We start from the raw sequence: 10,520 nt of genomic DNA, 5'->3' as shown, positions 1-10,520 counted from the left end.
AGGCTAACAGAATGGATTCAAAGACAGAATCCATCCTTCTGCTGTAAACAAGAAACATACCTCAGTTTCAAAGACAGATGTTACTTCCGAGTTAAGGGCTGGGATAAGATTTTCCAATCAAATGGACCCAAGAAACAAGAGGGGGTAGCAATCCCAATGTCTAACAAATTAGACTTTAAGCTAAAATCAATCAAAAGAGATGAAGGAGGTCATTTCATACTCAAAAAAAGAGAAATCTACCAAGATGAAGTCTCAATTCTGAACATATATGCCCCAAATACAAAGGCATCCATGTTCGTAAAAGAAACATTAATAAAACTCAAATCACATATAAAACCTCACACACTTACAGTGGGAGACTTCAACACCCCACTCTCACCACTAGACAGGACTACTAGAGAGAAACTTAACAAGGAAACAAAGGAACTAATAGAAGTTATGACCCAATTGGGTTTAACAGACATCTATAGAACATTCCATTCAACACAAAGGAATATACTTTTTCTCACCGCCATACAGAACTTTCTCAAAAATCGACCACTTACTTGGCAACATAGCAAACCTTAACAGGTACAAAAAAATTGGAATAACTCCATGTATCTTATCAGACCACCATACTTGAAAGTTAGAATTCACCACTAATGTGAAATTGCACTACTCCTGGGTCAAAGAAGAAATAAAAATAGAAATTAAGTTCTTCCTAGAATTCAATGAGAATGAAGACACAACCTACCCAAACTTATGGGATACTTTGAAAGCAGTGCTAGAGGAGAGTTCATAGCAATAAGTGTCCACATGAAGAAACTGGAGAATAGTCACACTAGAGAATTAACAGCACAACTGAATGCTCTAGAACAAAAGTAAGCAAACTCACCCCAGAGGAGCAGATGTCAGGAAATAATTAAATTGAGGGCTGAAATCAATAAACTAGAAACAAAACAACACAAAGAATCAATATAACAAAGAGTTGGTTCTTTGAGAAAATCAACAAGACAGACAAACCTTTATCCATACTTACCAAATACAGAGTGTGAACATGCAAATTAACAAAATCATAAATGAAAAGGGGACATAATAACAGACAGTGAGAAAATCCAGAGAATGATCAGGTCATATTTTGAAAAACGATACTCCACAAAATTTGAAAATTTAAAGGAAATGAACATTTTTCTGGATAGATATCACTTATCAAAATTAAATCAAGAACAGATAAGCAATTTAAGTAGACCTATAACACCTAAGGAAATAGAAGCAGTCATCACAAGTCTCCCAACCAAAAAAATCCCAGGGCCAGATGGCCTCAGTGCAGAATTTTACCAGAAATTCAAAGAACAGCTTATACCAATTCTCCTCAAAGAATTCCATGCAATAAAGCAGAAGGGTCTTTGCCAAACTCTTTTTCCAAGTCTTCAATAACATTGATACCCAAGCCACACAAAAATACAACTAAGAAAGAGAACTTCAGACCAATATTCCTCATAAACTTTGATGCAAAAATACTCAATAAAATACTGGCAAATCGATTCCAAGAACACATAAGAAAAACATCCACCATGATAAAGCAGGTTTCATCCCAGGGATGCAGGGATGGTTCAACATACAAAAATCGATCAACGTGATCCACCATATAAACAAACTGAGAAACAAAAAATCACATGATCATCTCACAAGATTCTGAAAAAACTTTCGACAAAATCTAATACCAATTCATGATAAATGTCTTGGAGAGATCTGGATAACAGAAACATACCTAAACATAATAAAAGCTATATACAGCAAACCAACAGCCAACATCAAACTGAACGGAGAAACTCAAGGCAATTCCTCTAAAATCAGGAACAAGACAAGGCTGTCCCCTCTCCCCAAACCTCTTCAATATTGTACTTGAAGTTCTAGACAAAACAATAAGACAACAGAAGGAGATCAAGGGGATACAAACTGGAAAGGAAGAGGTAAAACTTTCACTATTTGCAGATGATATGATAGTTTACATAAGTGACCCAAAAAACTCTACCAAGGAACTCTTACAGCTGATAAACACCTTCAGCAAAGTGGCAGGATACAAGATCAACTCAAGAAAATCAGTAGCCCTACTATACACAGAAGATAAAATGGCTGAGAAAGAAATCAAAGAAATATCACCCTTTACAATTGCCACAAACAGCATAAAATACCTTGGGGTAACACTGAGTCTTTAAAGAAAGAAATTAAAGAAGACACCACAAAATGGAAAGATCTCCCATGCTCTTGGACAGGTAGGATTAATGTAGTAAAAATGGCAATCCTGCCAAAAGCAATTTACAGAGTTAATGCAATGCCCATCAAAATTCCAGTACAGTTCTTCAGAGACCTTGAAAGAACAATCCTCAACTTTATATGTAGAAATAAAAGACCCAGGATAGCCAAGACAACCCTGTTCAACAAAGCAATATCTGGAGGCTTCACCATCCCTGACTTCAAGCTCTATTATAGAGTTATATATAGTCCTGAAAACAGCTTAGTAGTGACACAAAAGTGGAGAGGAAAACCAATGGAATCAAATTGAACACCCTGATATTAATCCATACACCTATCAACACCTGGTTTTTTACAAAGAAGCTAAATTATACAATGGAAAAAAGAAAACATCTTCAACAAATGGTGCTGGCATAACTGGATATTGGCATATAGGCATGTAGAAGACTGCAGATACATTGATGTCTATCTCCATGCACAAAATTTATGTCCAAATAGATCAAAGACCTCAATGTAAATCCAGCCACACTGAACCTCTTAGAAGAGAAAGTGGGAGGTACCCTTGAATGAATTGGTACGGGAGATTGCTTCCTGAACATAACACCAGTAGCACAGACACTGAGATAGACAATTAATAAATGGGGCTTCCTGAAACTGAGAAACTTCTGTAACACAAAGGACACAGTCAACCAGACAAAAAGGCAGCCTACAGAATTGGAAAAGCTATTCACCAACCCCACATCTGACAGAGGGCTGATCTCCAAAATTTACAAACACTCAAGAAGCAAGTCTCCAAAACACCAAAGGATCCAATTAAAAAGTGGGGTACAGAACTAAATAGAGAATTCTCAATAGAGAAGTCTAAAATGACTGAGGGACACTTAAGAAAGTGCTCAACATCCTTAGCCATTAGGGAAATGCAAATCAAAACAACTCTGCGATATCATCTTACTCCTGTTATAATGGCTAAAATAAAAAAAAAAAACACCAATGACAGTTTATGCTGGAGAGGATGTGGAGAAAGGGAAACACTCCTCCATTGCTGGTAGGAGTGCAAACTTGTACATCCCTTTTGGAAATCAGTATGAAGATTCCTTAGGAAAATGGGACTCAGTATACCATAAGATCCAGAAATTTTACTCTTAGGCATATACTCAAAAATGCCCATTCATACAACAAGGATGTCTGTTCCACTATGTTCATAGCAGCATTATTTGTAATAGCCAGATCCTGGAAGCAACCTAGATGCCCCTCAACTGAAGAATGGATAGAGAAAATGTGGTACATTTACACAAGGGATTACTACTCAGTGAAAAATTACAAAGGAATCTTGAAATTTGCAGGCAAATGGATGGCACTAGAAGAAACCATCCTGAGTGAGGTAACACAGACATACAAAGACAAACATGGTATATACTCACTCATATATGGATTTTAGACATGGATCAGGGGAGTGCCAGCCTACAATCCCATTGCCATTGAATCTGGGAAACAAGGGAGTTTCCCAAGAGAAATATGCATGACACCCCAGAGAAGGGGAATGAGGCAAGATCTCGTGAGCAGATTGGGAGCATGAGGGGAAGGGAGAGGGAACCAGAAAAAAGAGAGGGGGATAAGAGGAGGGGAGAGGAAGGCATAGGGGAACAGGAAGGTTGAGTCAGGGGAAGAACAGAGGTGAGCAAGATGAGAGATACCATAATAGAGGGATTCATTATAGGCTTGAGGAGAGAACTGACACTGGTGAGATTTCCAGAGATCTACAAGGATGACACTAACTGGCAAACTAAGCAATAATGGAGAGACTATCTTAATAGCCCCTCCCTGAAAATGAGATTGAGGGCTACCTTATATGCCATCCTAGAACCTTCATGCAGTGACTGATGGAAGCAGAGGCAGATACCCAAAGCTAAATACTGAACTGAACTCCTGGAACCCAGTGATAGAGAGGGAGGAGTGATGAGCAAAGGGGTCAAGACTGTGCTGGTGAAACCCACAAAGATAGCCTACCTGACAAGGCGGAGCTCTTGGATTCCAGACTTATGGCTGAGAGGTCAACAGGAGACTGATCCAGACCCCCTGAATATAGTATCAGTCAGGAGGCCTTGGCAATCTCTGGGGCCTTGGGTAGTAGATGAGTGTTTACCATGAAGTATGAATGAATGAACTTTGGGAGCCCATTCCACATGGAGGTATGCTCTCTCAGCGTGGACACATGAGGGAGGGCCTAGGCCCTGCCCCAAATGAAATGACAGATTCTGGAGATCCCTTATGGAGGGCATTACCCTCCCTGGGGAATGGTGTGGGGATTGGGTGTGGGGGCTGGGGGGGCTGGTGGAGGGGCAAGGAAGGAGGAGAGGGAGCTGGGATTGACATGTGAGGCAAGCATATTTCTAATTTAAATTAAAAAATTGAAAAAAAGAAATGAGGGAAGAAACTCTTTACTATAAACAGGGGCTGTTGTTTTCATCCACGTAATCATGATTAAAATGGCCACCACCCAAAAGCAGTGACTCCAATTTCTTTCTCAATTCAATAACCCAGAGAATCTGCTCACCATATGTTTGATAACAGAACCTGGTGTAATGTGAATTCATAGAGGCCCTGGCTTACAGGAAGCATTCTCCTTAACTATTATTAGTTCAAAAGATAAACTGGGACTGATAACAATTAAAAAGCATCCCATCAGGATTAGTGTTTTGGAGCACATAATATATTTCGTTATTTTTGTGACATACCATTGTCTGGTCCAAGGCTCCGAATCAACCCAAGCAGACACAAGAGTTTGCCACAAGCCAAGGTTTAATGCAGGGCAGCGCAAAAGAAGGGGGGAGGGGAGGCTGATGGATCAGGGCCGGAGAACAGAGCCAGACTACGACCCTGAATGTCAGCTGAAGCAAGTACTTAAGCACAAAAAATCACAAATGCTTGTTGCCAAGTTCCAGTTACAATTTTTACTGATCAGGATTTAGAGATTAGGAGCTTCCTTGAATGTTCCATCTTTGTTAACCAATATATAGTGCAAGCTTTCAGTCCAACCAATCAGATTCATTTGTTCCTTCTGTTGTTTGGAAAAGCCGCAATATTCCTAGAGAACTAAAGATATAATGACTATTTCCAAGGTTTACAGAGGAGGTTGGTTAACTATTGGAAGGTCCCAGCTGCCCTAGGGCTTAGGAACCTGAACTTTGTTTCATCCTACAGGTAAATGGAGTCTGAAGTTAAAATAGCAGTACTTAGGACAGACAAGGTGCCTTTTGCCTGTTTCCAACACTATTTTTCAGTTAACAACCAATTCTTTAGTCATTTCCTTACAAAAGGATGATTGGAATGTGACTACATTTCCTGCTATGCCCTGTCTTGTTAGCTTCTGAGCATCTCCAAAAACATCCCTCCCATTTCCAGTGGGGATTTCCAAGTGGCTGGGGAGCCATTTGTAGCTTCCTCAGGCTGATTAAAAGGTGGATAGAAATTGTGCTAAGTCTGCTGAATTGTTCACTTGAAAATTATTGATTTTATGTAACAAAAACTGCTTATTCAAGTATCTCTGGTCTCTGAGTAACCTGCTTGCTTGTAGTAATCACTAGCGTAATTTGCTTTCTCCCTGGAAGGGGTGATTAATTTGATACTAGATAGGGGATGTGTATATAGGATGTTTCTACATTGAATCATAAATTTGGGTTCTTGAAGATTTAAAAAAATCTGAGGAGAACATACATTTTGTGAAGTTTTCACTCATCTTTTAATATTCAAATCTGAATTCTCAAAGCCTGAAAATACTGTAGAGAGGACAGAGATAAATCTGAGAGAAGGGTGATTAATTGGCTCAAGTAGTTTGTTAAAGCACTGGATGGGATTTAGAGAAGACTTCAATGTTGTGCATGTGCACACGTGAGCCCATGTGTATGCATGTGCATGCTCATGTACCTGTGCTCAGTTGGAGATCAGACATCTAATGTCCCCTGTCACTCTCCACCATCTCCATTGTTGGGACATGGTTTTACTGTCTCCTTCTGCTGGCTGATCAAACAGTTCTGAGATGCACCTATCTCTCCCTCTCAACCAGACCTGGATTTGCAGATGTGGGCCACTGTAAATGGCTATGGGAATACTGAGAATCCAAATTTGGATTTTAATGCTAATGTAGCATTTACTGAGCCACCTCCCCTAATGAGAAAACATTTTAATTTTAGTTTATATTTGATTATTGACTCTTTCTGGGTCCTGACAGACAAGTTCAAGAAGCCATCATCAAGGAAAATAAATCTGGTTGCTAACTAGAATGCGCAGTGAGAGCTATTCCAGTGTGTAGGTAAAAGATGAAGTAGAACCAGATCTATGTAAGAAAGGAAACAGCTCTAGGTGGTCCAAGGTATGCTATTACCTTACAAGCTGACAGGCTGTTTACATGAAAACATACATATTAATGTACATATGAACAGAAATGCATACATTTTTTTCTAAGGACAGAGATGGGATAATAGCTGCTAGCTGAACTCAAGTCTGAAGGATGAATTATAGATGGCTAAATTTGAAGAAACATCTACTGAAGGACTCCTATATTCACTTGCCTTGGATGCCACAGTAATTTGAGAAGTTGTCCATCATTGTCTCCCCCTACAATGTGTTTTAAATTTAGCAGAGTAAGTTTGTTAAATTACTGCCATGGATGAGCTAGCCAGGGCTCTGCTGGAGAGCTTGCCCTGGTGGTGACAAGGAAGGAAAGCTGGCAGGCTGACCAACACTGCTACCACCCAGGCCCAGAACCAGGGCTATGAGTCGGCCCACACCAACATCCACCTCATCTTTGAACTACTGGAGCATGTAAAGGGGACGAACTTTCAGACCCAAAGTTGCAGGATCTCTACGACACAAGGCAACAGCAGGATCTCCAAGAGAGAGTCCCAGTGAGGGCCCAGCATAGAGGGTGTAGCAGGCCTCAAACCAGACTAATGACTCATAGCCATGAATACTTACAAGTGAAGATGTGTGTATGGACTACTTGGAATAGTGTGTGACTCAGTGTGTCACACTACAGCTTTCACGATGAGACCTGTGTTTGTTTGTTTATCTGTTTTTGGTTTTCCCTTAAAATTTATTAAGGGAGAAGGAGGGAGGCTGAGAAGGCAACGAATGGATATAAAAGGATGCGGAGATGAATGGGATCAGGATGCATGATGTGAATACACAAAGAATCTATAAAAGTTTTATTTTAATTAAAATGGTCATGACAGGACTCTACTAAGAGCTCTCTTTGACTTCTTTTTATATAATATATTCACTTTTAATTTTATTTTAAATTCCAACCAAAGTTCACTTGCCTACCCCTCTTTTCATCCCCCCAACCCCCACCTCTCTTCAAGACCCCCCTTCCCCCTCCACTCCTCCTCAAAGGTAAGGGCTCCCATGAAGAGTTAGCAAAGTCTGGCACATAAAGTTTATGTAGGACCAAGCCCCTTTCCCATGCATGAAGACTGAGCATGGCATCCTACTATAGGGAATGAGTTCCAACAAGCTAGCTCATGTACCAGGGTTAGATCTTGATCCTTCTGCCATGGACCCCTCAGATAGACCAAGCTTCACAACTGTCTCCTACATTTAGAAAGCCTAGTTTTAGTTCGGTCCCATGGAGTCTCCATAGCTGTGGTCTCAACTTCTTGTGTTTCCATGAGCTTTGAGTGAGGTAACCTAGACCCAGAAAGACAGCATGTACTCACTCATAAGTGGATATTAGATGTAAAGCAAAGGATAACCAGACTACTATCTGCAACCCCAGAGAAGATGAGTAACAAGGAAGACCCTAAGAGGGACACAGGGATCACCCTAGGAAGGGAAATTAGATGAGCTCTCCTAGGTAAACTGGGGGGGGGCGGTAAAGAGGAGGAAAGGGGGCAAGAATATGAGGGAACAGGATGGTCAAGGCTGGGAGGAACTCGAAGCAGAAGAGCAATGGAAGAGATATCTTAACAGAGAGAGAGCCACTATGAGATTAGGGAGAAACCTAGTGCTAGGGTAACTCCCAAGAATCCACAAGGAAGACCCCAGCTAAGATTCCTGAGCTGGCCTTCTCCTGTAATCAGATCGGTGAGTACCACAACTATCATCATAGAGTCTTTATCCAGTAATTAAAGGAACCAGATGCAGATATCCACAACTAAGAGCTTGGCCGAGCTCCAGGAATCCAGGCAAAGAAAGGGAGGAGGGAATATATGAATAAGGGGAATCAAGATCAAGATGGAGAAATCTACAGAGACAGCTGAACCAACCTGAGCTCTCATTGACCTCTTAACATGTTTCAGAGGGAAAACAAAAGTCTGTTTTAATTGTCATTAAAACCTCATGTGCTCTAAGCCCCTTCATCCTTCTCAGTACCTCTGGCGTCTCTACCTCTCCAGTCAGGTTTCTGGCTTCTTTGTATTGTCTCAGCCCTAGCTGCATGTTTCCTTCCCAAATCTTTGTGATTCATCTTCCCTCTTTGCCTCTTTGCGTGAGCCTCACTAAGATGACTACGTAGCCTTTTGTTTCCTAAGTCTGAACACATTTCACCTTTTAAGTGAATGAGGCATCCTCTGGCTACTCTATTTCCAATTATCAGCCTTCCTTGAGCTCCTTTGTACATTTGCCTCAACATTTACAGCAGTCGGAACGTAAGCTTTAAAGGAGCTAGGGGTATTTGTTTCCAAAAGACTTCGTACCTACAGCATAGCATGCTTAAAAAATATTTTCATTGCTGAGATAAATATTTAAGGAACATAGTACAAACATCAATATATGTGGTTGAAAACTAGCAAGGATCTACCTGAATAACCAGAGTTCTGGTTACTGTCTTATTGTTTCATGAGAAACATAGTTAGTGAAATCCCCTTTTTATGTTCCTGCTCTGTGTAATTTCTCTCCTTTCAAATACACCCTTGCCTCCTTCTTTCTATCCCCTTATTTTTCTCCTTCCTCCCTCGCTTCCCGCCTCCTTCCCTCTCCCTTTCTTCTATTCTTTATTCCTTTTGTTCTTTCTTTCCTTTTTCCTACCTTTCGCAGAGTCTTTCTCTAAGTTCAGACTGGCTTTGAACTTACGATCCTCCAGGTCAGTCCCACGAATGCTGGAGTTACAGATGTGCACTATCAGAACTGCTCTGTAAATTTTAACATTCTAGCTTCTTAATACTTCATGTCCTCTGCAACTCACATGGCTTGACCTTCAGAATTCTTACTGCCTCCTTCCTTCTCTACAGCATTCGAATACTCAACCCAATACAAACGACCTGTGACTTTTTCACAAGTCCTTATTCAATAGATGGTTCCCATTATTACTTATCTCAAGTTTATAAAAATCGGGTGAACAACACACAATTTGAAACACATGTGAACACACAATCTGTAGTTTCTTATGGTCTCTTATAGGCTCTAGCAGGCTTAACTCTGAACACTAGTTGGTATTTAGTACCTTGTCTTAGTCAGCCATTACTAATCACACCCCCATGAACGTATGTATGTATGTATGTATGTATGTATGTATGTATGTATGTATGTATGTGTATATTGTTTGCTGGCTTGTCACCACTCTTTCCACCACATGATGGCCACAGTATAGTCCTCCGAGGTTGTATCCCCCATCTCACCATTGATTTCATCTTGATCTTGAACCAGAACTATGAGAAATGACTTTTTATTGTGTATTAATTATCTGGTCTTAGGTAGTCTTTTGTTGCTTCACAAAAACCAGACAAATAATAGATTAAAGTATACGGATGCAGGAGGAGCTGCTGGACACTGAGACAATTCGCTCTTTTCTTGTCTTGACTTACCAAGTGTAGGCACACATTGCTAGTTGTCTTCCCCAAGTTGCACAGTGGTTAGTAACAGTGCTGTACGTTTGGGACTGCTATGAGGGCATGGGATTGCTAGTGATCTGAATGTGCCTGGGGTGTTATAAATTGTTAAATCAAGTCCAGATATTGTATGAAGGAAGAGCATGATGTTGACACCAGGAGAGACCTTTCAGAGCTAATCTGACCCTAACCAGCTTTGTGACTTCTAAAGTAATCACTTCACCTAGATAGCTTTCGATTTCTTTTTGAGTAAAATGAAAGAATCTAATTGATTGGATTCTCTCAGGGGGGTCGGCTGCTCGGACTTCCCGTGAATGATGTTTTGCACTCTGCCCTTGGAGACAGGAAGTTTCCTCTCCTTCCCCAAAGGTACAGGTGAGTAATCAGCCTGTGATGCATGTTAGGTAAGAAGCTGTGTCCAGCTCTGATTAAGATTTAGTCAGAGGACCCTGAGTGCTGCTG

This window comes from Mesocricetus auratus, unplaced genomic scaffold, assembly GCF_017639785.1.
Source record: "Mesocricetus auratus isolate SY011 unplaced genomic scaffold, BCM_Maur_2.0 Super-Scaffold_100001, whole genome shotgun sequence".
Taxonomy (NCBI): Eukaryota; Metazoa; Chordata; class Mammalia; order Rodentia; family Cricetidae; genus Mesocricetus; species Mesocricetus auratus.
The sequence above is the reverse complement of the archived record's forward strand: the minus strand, read 5'-3'. Positions refer to the sequence as shown.